The 9520-nt window shown below is 36.5% G+C and overlaps 1 long non-coding RNA gene across 1 annotated transcript; it reads right to left on the reverse strand.

The window, feature by feature from the left end:
• Positions 1 to 6445: 6445 nt before the first annotated feature.
• LOC145007562 (uncharacterized) lies at positions 6446 to 8173 on the reverse strand. The gene is made up of 2 exons (XR_013662993.1): positions 7897 to 8173; positions 6446 to 7739 (listed from the first exon to the last, which is right to left on the reverse strand). It is a non-coding gene; the product is annotated as an uncharacterized LOC145007562 (long non-coding RNA).
• Positions 8174 to 9520: the final 1347 nt, after the last annotated feature.

Genomic DNA, 9520 nt, shown 5'->3' on the forward strand with positions numbered 1-9520 from the left:
CCCATAAAAACGCCTGAAAGAGTGCATGTCGCGCCATCAAGTCTTGCCCTTGCCCTTAGGCTCAGAAGTACCTAAAACAAACCAACAAATTGTATGTTAAATGCTTGGTGAGTTCCCCAGAGCATACCCTACACAACCCACATAATCACATAATTCATATTAGCTATAAAAGCTACATAAACCATATAAGCCATGCATACAACATATAGGGATGTCGTGGGCTCTCCCCATAGTCTTACTCCAGGATGTCATGGGCTTCCCACATGGTGTTACACCTAAGTGCCATGGGCTCCCCCTGTGGTCTTTAATAGGAAAGTCATTGGCTCCCCCACATGGTCTTACATCTAGGTGCCATGGGCTCCCCCCATGGTCTTTAATAGGATATCCATGGGCTCTCCACATGGTCTTACATCCAAGTGTCATGGGCTCCCCCATGGTCTTCCATACAGTTGTACCACATATGCAACTAACATACCTCTTAACATATAATCAACAATCATGCCACATAACACTACATCAAATAGTGTACCACATATCATAGAATGGACCGACCTTGGTGCCTTCGACCCATTGGTATGGTGAGGAGACTCACCTTCTCAAAATGTTGAACTTATAAGATAAGATCGGATAAGTCCCAACGTGCAGCTCCAACTCAATTGCCTACAATCATCATGTGACTAGTTTGTCAAAATTCCAGTATAACAAAAATTCCCTCAAGGTCAAACTTAGTCAACCCTGGTTAAATTCCAAGTTAACAGTCAAGGTCAACTGTCCATGTTGACCCTAACTCGTCGAGTGCATCTAGCAACTCGGCAAGCTCCTTCAGAGTCCTGAAAACCTGGATAAACCCTAGCCAACTCGTTGAGTTGTCTCATCAACTCAACAAGTTCACTCAATATCCAGTAGATGGGGAAACCTGATCCAACTCGTCGAGTTTTCCCCCTGCTTGCTTATTCGGGTGATACGTTAATTGTAGGGACTCTAGGGCTTAGATCTGAAACCTAAAGGTGTCTAGAAGGATAAAGTTTCCAACTTTATCCTCTAGAACCACTCTGAATGCTCTAAAGCCCTTAACAAAGGTTGGAAAGCTCAAAAGCTTAGCCATGTGGTTCAAGACTTTAAGGATCTGGAATCCCTCCTTTCCAGAAGAGGTTCTAATCCTCAAAAACGTTCCAAAGATAGAGACTTATGGACATGCATGTCCAATGCATGTCTTGAAGTCAAAATGGCTAAAGAGGGAAAATATAGTCTAAAATCCATGCATGGCATCCATGCTTGACCAAAAGCTACATCTAGCCTACCATGGGACCAATTTGCCCCGAAGATTCATAAAGTTGCAAACTTTATGAACCCCATGCATGCAATGGACAAGAATGATAGGAAATGAAGAGTAAACTCAAGATTTAGTCATACTCTAAGATAAAAATCGAATCTTGAGTGCTTACAATAGTCCACAAGATGGTCAAGCTTAAGAGTGAGGACTTTGTTGGATCTTGTCCTTCTTCTCTTCTTCTTCTTAAGATCAAAAAGTCACTCTAGCTCACAATATAAGAGAAAATGTAGATTAGGGTTTAGCACTGACTTTCTTAGGGTTTGGAGGCTGATGGAAGGTCAGCCTCAAGGTTTTAAGGAGATTTTATAATGTGCAAACCCTAAAATTTAAGGTTTCCTTTAAGCGTCTACTCGTCGAGTTCGTCCTTCCAACTCGTCGAGTAGGTCCTAAATCCCGCGTCCCATAAAAAGTCTTTACACGACGAGTTGGAGCTCTCTAAATCATCAAGTTCCAATCTAAAACCCTAAAATTCTCAAAAGAAATTGATACTTGAAACGAGCGTTACAAATCTCCCCCACGTGAACTAGACTTCGTCCTCGAAGTCTGGTGATGCGAACAAATCCAGGTAGTGCTCTCGCATCTCATCCTCCAGCTCCCATGTCCATTCAGAGCCCCTTTGGTGCTTCCATTGCACCTTCACTAGCTTGACCTCTTTATTACGAAGGACCTTGACTTTCCTATCCAAAACAGCCACATGCCGCTTAATGTAGTTCAGGCTTTCATCCACCTGAATACCATCCAAAGATATAATCGCAACCTCGTCTGTGACACACTTCCGAAGCTGAGACACATGGAAGGTGTTGTGAATTTAGCTAAGCTCGTCCGGCAGATCCAAACGGTAAGCCACCTTGCCCACCCGGGCCGAGATCCTGAACGGGCCAATATATCGGGGCCCTAACTTGACCTTCTTCCGGAACTGAATAACACCCTTCCATGGTGATACTTTTAGAAAAACGAAGTCTCCCACCTGGAACTCAAGATCCGATCGACACCGGTCAACATAGCTTTTTTGACAGCTCTGTGCGACTCGTAGCCGGTCGCACACATGTTGAATCAACCCGGTAGTCTGAATCAACCCGGTTGGACCCGATTTAAAAAAAAAAAATTGTAATCTGTGAAAATTTTTATACAACCTAAATTCATTCGTTTTAAGTTGGACTGACACGTGGTTTTTTCCAACGTTTCATTTATAGATTGTAGATGAATTTAGACTATAATTTTGTTGACTTTGATATTATATTTAATGAGTTACAGTCTTTCAAAGTTGAGCTATCAAAGCTGAAAATTTTCATCTTTTCAGCAACATTTTTAAAACTTTGTAATATGTGAAAATTTTTAAACAACCATAACTCATTCGTTTTAAGTCGGATTGACACGTGGTTTTTTTTTTCAACGTTTAATTTACAGCTTGTAGATGAATTTAGACTATAATTTTGTTGATTTTGATATTATATTCAATAAGTTAGTCTTTCAAAGTTGAGCTATCAAAGTTGAAAATTTTCAGCAAGATTTTTAGAACTTTGTAATCTGTAAAAAAATTTAAACAACCATAGCTCTAAGTCGTATTGACCTGCGGTTTTTTCCAACATTTAGTTTACAGTTTGTAGATGAATTTAGACTATAATTTTGTTGATTTTGCTATTATATTCAGTGGGTTACAATCCTTCAAAGTTGAGTTATGAAAGCTGAAATATTTTAGCTTTTTAACTATTATTTTAGATTATAATTCTGAATTTTATGTATCTTTTACAGATAAATCATATGAAAGGGATCTTGGTGAACTTGATTTATATGTTAGTTGCTTTTATTTGTAATATTAATTTTGCAAGTTATAGTATTATAACATCAAGATAGATTAGTTATGCATGAAACGGAAACGTAATCATTTTTACAAGTTGTATCATATCAAACCCAATAACTTATTCGTTTTAACGAGTTCTATCAAACCCAAAAACTTATTTTAATGACTTGTACTCTATGCAATTACAGTTGTACCGGTCCAAACGGGTCCAAGAACCAGAAAACCCGGACCTAGACCCAGACACCGACACGGACACGACTCATCCGGTCCAGTCAACGGTCCACAATATTCTCCATAATCGGTCCGGTCCAAGAGTCAGTCCAGTCCGGTTCGGTCCAAATGCTAACCTTATTTGACATGTTTATAAATGGTATAGATGATATTTTCATCTTCGATTTATAAGAAGAATATATTGGTATAATAGTCAATTAATAAAAACATAAATTTAAAATGATTATAAAAATTAAAGATTTGAACAAATTTGATATTTTAAAAGCTTATAAAGGTTAAATATGATATTTCAAATTATAGACAAATACGAAGTATTCGATGTCTAAGAAGAATATATACGAAATTGTTTATTTTCTAAAACTATTGTACTCGTTATGAGCGAGTTCTTCATTGATTTACTATAATAAATTAACATTATTCGATCTAATAAACTTTTCACATGACCTAACAATTGTGTATTTTTCATTGTTATATTATAGACTAGGTCACTACAAGAAATGTTAGCATTAGCGGCGACACCAGGTAATAGCGGTGACATGTATTAGCGGCGACGGATGGCTATTAGCGGCGACGGATGGCTATTAGCGGCGACGAAAGCAATAGCGGTGATAAGTAACCATTAGCGGCATCTGGATGTGAATTAGCGACGAAGTATTACCGACGACGCATCTGCAGCGACGTGTCGCCGCTAAAGGTATTAGTTGCGACAACCTCAACCATTAGCAACGACAGACGTCGCCGCTAATACCCATATTTCTTGTAGTGGGTGTGAGACCCATGTATTACATGGGTTTATTTAAAAATATATATATATGAAATTTTAACAATTTGAAAAGTTTGAATTTGTTAGAATAATGAGAAAATTTTTGAATTATTAAAATTAATGAGGCTTTAATGTATTGAATACATTACATATATACACAATTTTTAATAAATACCTGACATATATATTACCTTACATATTAAATGTGGAATTTTAATTTAATAAAATGAAAAATATACAATAAAATGACAAGTGAAAAATAAAAAATTTAAAAATTCTACAAAATGTCATGCGTTTAAATAAATGAGAACAGAACATGTGGCAAAAGAAACTTTCATTTATCAGAGTAGATGTGATAATTGTTGCCGCATTTATTTAAATATGAGTATATGTCACAAACATAATGACCACCTTAATTACAAAGACACCTTCTGAATTTGCAGCATATATTTTCTTTTTCTGGAAAAAATAAAAGCGACATCACGAGGTTCTTTCGAGATGCATTAAGGTTCCAATTAATTTATATCATATCGCCTAAATTACCATCTTCATTGTCTTAATTCTTCCATGATTTTAGCTTTGGTTAATGGAAGCACGACTAAAGAATTCCATACGTCAAGGTGATCTGTTATCTTCTCTCCATTTTATTCTTGCAATGGATGGATTATATGTTGTTTTTTTCAAGAAACCGGGAACAATAATTTTTTTCATGGTGCTTAACGGATGATGTGAAATTTATTGCTCGGCTAGTTGCATATTTTGATCTTGCATCGTATCTAAAATAAATCTTCGGATGGGATAATATTATGGGTTCGTGGTGGCATTGGAAGACGTCGGAGAGAACATATCATAAAGGGAGAGGTGAAAAGACTTATTATTGGACATGAGATCTCAACCTAACCTGATGATTTTATATTGTTTTGGCATCTAGGAATGATATAGACTCTCACACTTTGATGATTGGTTCTAATCCTACTCGGTGGAATATATATATATATATATATATATATATATATATATATATATATATATATATATATATATATATATATATATATATATATATATATATATATATATATATATATATACTTGATCCAGTCAAATTAAATATTTTGGCTTGGTGTGTCGTATCCCCACAAGGATAAATTTGGACGATAGATTGCAATTCTAGTCTGGAATCGATTGATCGCATTTTCAACTAGCAGTTTCGTTTTCGGGTAATGTACGAGTTGGAGGGATTTGTTGAACCATGTTTACGATTACACTATGGATCAGTTGCGTTGGACAGACAATACGACTCTTTTGAAGAATCTTATAATTAATTTGTTTCGATGTGGTGATCCTTTCGGCATTTTGGGTAATATGGAACAACGTACAAGAATGTTATGGCTTTTACGCAAAATGCCTTCCTTCACACCTATCTTAGGCTTGAGGGGTTGGCTCGGTGCCACCCTTCGGCAAAATGACATGGACTCGGTAGTGGTAGTACCAAGGGAACACTACAAGGTGAACTCGGCAGATGAACTCTCTAATTCCTTACACATGAGAGAGAGTTCAAATTCCATATTTGTTCCTATTTAATTTTTCTTTTTCTAATAACTGAAAAATATTCAACATGTCATGACAACCCATCCTTTTTTAAGTGTCAAGATGGTGAAGAGGTATGACAAATATGATGAGACACCTACATAACAGAAAAAATAAACATGACAAAAACGGCACTACTCCCAAAATTTCAGAATTTTATACTTGTTATATGTTTTTATATATAATGGACCCGTTCACTTCCATCTGAATCTGCCACCAGTTGCACCTTGCATTGATACATTTTTGTTTGAAGTAACTTTAAGTGAGATTTATAATTCACGTAGAATAACATCAATTTAGGGGAGATTATATTTTCATGGGTTCGTGGTCACAGAGCTTATCTTGATCAAATTGTTTAGACGAATGGAACCCCAAAATCTGAAGGTAAGACCTGTTAACTCTATTATTATGAGTTTGAGCTGCGGGTGTGAATTCTAGGGTTTGGTTAGAGGTGGGACTTATATTCCCATGCAAAGTTAATAAAATCAATTTTAAAGGTACGGTTTCCTAATTCAATGAAAGAATGCCAGACCATTAATTGGAGCATCGGCTAAGGAATGCAATCTCAAATTCTGTCCATTTGGTAACAAAACATGCCATGGAATGTAATCTGAAAATTCAATTCCATTAGATTCGAAAGCAACTACAAATCAACCACATCCTTAGTGTTTGTGGGGAAAAAAAAAAAAAAAAAAAAAAAACAAGACAACTTTTTTGGACGAGCATGAAAGAAGATGTAATGACATGACTTCTTTTAGGAAATTGATAGAGTAGTTTAATGCCTATAATTAAGGAAACAAGAGAGAACAATAAACCATCACAAGTAAGAATGCATGCTCCAAAGCTCTAAATTGCAATGTGGCCATCATATTTCCTCGACTTAATTATGTCAAATTGTCAATAACTAGTAGAGTCACACCCACCAAACAAAAGTAGGATTTCACATGGAAAGAAAAAGGAGATCCAGTTATCTCAAGAACATTGTTTTGTTCTGAGTTGGGCTCATAAACAACAAGTTTAGACCCTTCATTATCATCATCATCATTTGGCACATGCATTATAGGTACACCAGTCTTCCTAAAGCCCACAATTTCATGTGGTGTCTTTATTGTGAATAGCTTTTTAAATGATCTTTGAACACCATGATCCATCGTCCATACATTACAAATGTTTTCCTTGTACTGAATCATGGCAAGCTAAACCATCTGGGAGGTCTATCATTTCAAAATTCTCATGAGTCAAATCAAATGAAATAATCCCATTATGAGTTGCTAACTCGGCACGCCAATAGATAAATCGATCAGTAACTACTACCAAACCCGAACTTGAAAGTCGTTTAGGGGGCAGATTGGTGGATAGATTTCTCCATTTCCCCGAGCTCAACGTGTAAACCATAACTTTGCAAGGGGAACTGGCTTCGATATTTTGGTAATCCCAAGATTGTGTAATTGAAACAATCTTAGGGTCACTAGTGACAGGACAAACCCCAAAACCAATAAATGATCGGCCAGGCACAACAATATCAATGGATCTTCCAATCGAAGGATTCCAAAGAACAACCATCCCAGTTGTAAAAGTGAAATCAGAGCCGAAAAAGCAAATCAAGCCATGAGAGCTACCAACTACCTTTGGATGAATAAGTTGTTTAAGGAACGGGGGAACAATAGGAAGAGACCTCTGTTGGGGGAGCGTGTCATCATCGACAAAACTAACATAGTTTACCTCATCTATTGGATCTTCATATGATACAAGCAGATGCTGCGGATGGATGTGGCCGTGGGTGCTGTGAGCAGCAATAAACGCAGAGCTATCGATCACAGACTTCCATGCTTTTGAGACGTACGCATCTGAACTCAATCAGTGATCTCACGGGAACCCATTTCATGATTTCCTCTTGAATATGGAAAGGTATGTTGTCTGACATTATTGGACTTGAATATGAAGGTCGATTGCTTGTCTGATATTCTACTTCAGGTAGGCCATGGTGATCTCCCTTAATTATCAATTTCAAAAAAAATAAACTACAAATAAAATTAAAAAACCAATTAAGTAACCACACATAAATAAAATTAAACATAGCAAATTAGAAGCTTAATATATCGTGCCTATTGTACTTCATAGCACAAATCTAGGGTAAATCGCAAACAGAAAGCCCTTCAGAAAGAGAGAGAGACATACCTGATTGATTGGAAAGATTGTGTAGTGGCGATTGTGAAAGGCTCATGTTTTCACCCAAAGAGGTCGTTAACTCAGAAGGCAGACCAGGGTGGTGGTGGTGGATAGCGACGGCGTATAGGACGGTGATGGTGTTGGGGAAGAGCAGGTGTAAGAAACGGGTAGACGAGACTTTGCTTAAGAAGGGGGGAAAGAGGAAAAAGTGTTAAGGCTAAAGGGCGGTGGCCACGTAGACGCCATACAAGCGTTTGTTACTTTTTTTCTTTTTTTAATCTACGGATTGATGTTTTGTAAAAAGGGTTAGGCTATAGGGTGGTGGCCACGTTAAACGCATACAAGCGTTTGTTACTTTTGTCAATTTATTTTATCTAGTGATTGATGTTTTTGTCTATAGTTATTTTTTTCAAAAGTAAATAAATGTTATCATCTAATAAAAACCAAATAAATCATAAATTTTACTAGACTACTTAGAAAAAGAATAACATGAAATTAAAACTATATTATAAAATTTAGAAAAAAATATATATGTGAAATTAAAATTACATTAGAAAACTTTAAAATATAACATAAAATTAAATTTTCATTTTCATTGTAGATTATATTTAGCCCGAATTGACGTTTTAACTGCCTTAACCACTTCTTGATCTTGGGGTTGAGGTGTCTCACGTCTTACATTAACAATTCTTCGTGAGTCGGACGGTTTCGGTCATATGTTTCTCCAAAGTTAGATTCAGTTGTATCATTTGTGTCATCATTTCCTCGGAGGTTAACTATCTGGTTCCGACCGACGAAATTGAAGATGTCGTTTTTTTTTTTCTTTAGCTTTTGCTTTGTCCCTTCCCATGGGACAAGGATGCGGTTGTATTTCTTCAATGTCATCATTTCCATCATTAAGATCAACGTCAATGTGACAATTCGATGACATATGTTGTGAGCTCAAATATGAAGATGTTTTGTTTCTTTTGGATTAAAGGAAATGTCTTCATATTTTCCAAATTCCCTTCACCTAACATTTTTTGGAACATCCCAAACATGCATGAATTAAAAAGGCTTTAGCATGTTATCTTGGAATGTCGTGTGCATTTTTTTCAACAAACTTGTGTCACTTTCTCCGCTAGCCCATTGTTTTTCAAAGTTTGTGTAAATTATGTTTTAATGCATGACGAGCTTGTTTACATTACCCCATTTTAATTTGCATTGGTCATGTGTCCGATAATCTTGACTTCAACCCCTGCGCCTACAAAATTAATCTGTAACATGTATCCAAAATTGATCACGCGATGGTTCTTCCCAGAAGCGTTATCTTCTAATATGTCTACCCATGTCTTCGCTAATTTTGTCTCTTCTTTTTTACTCACATCTTTTACTTTAGGCTCTCCTTTTTTTTAGTTGAGTTTCTTGTTCGGGATCGGAATCGAATGGGTCTTCGGTTAAGGGTGTTGAAGGTGGGTGGTGATGTAATTGGAATTGGAATTAGGTTTGTGTTTCGTTTGGGGGTGTTGTGTCTGGTGTTTGGTATTGGAATTGGAATTGCTGTGGTAATGGTTTGACGTTTGGTGGAAACACTTGTTTTGACATTCGGAAATGTGAATAGTAGCTAGGAACATCACATACAAACATTTGTTTA

This window comes from Lactuca saligna, chromosome 7, assembly GCF_052625555.1.
Source record: "Lactuca saligna cultivar CGN05327 chromosome 7, ASM5262555v1, whole genome shotgun sequence".
NCBI classification, from domain to species: domain Eukaryota; kingdom Viridiplantae; phylum Streptophyta; class Magnoliopsida; order Asterales; family Asteraceae; genus Lactuca; species Lactuca saligna.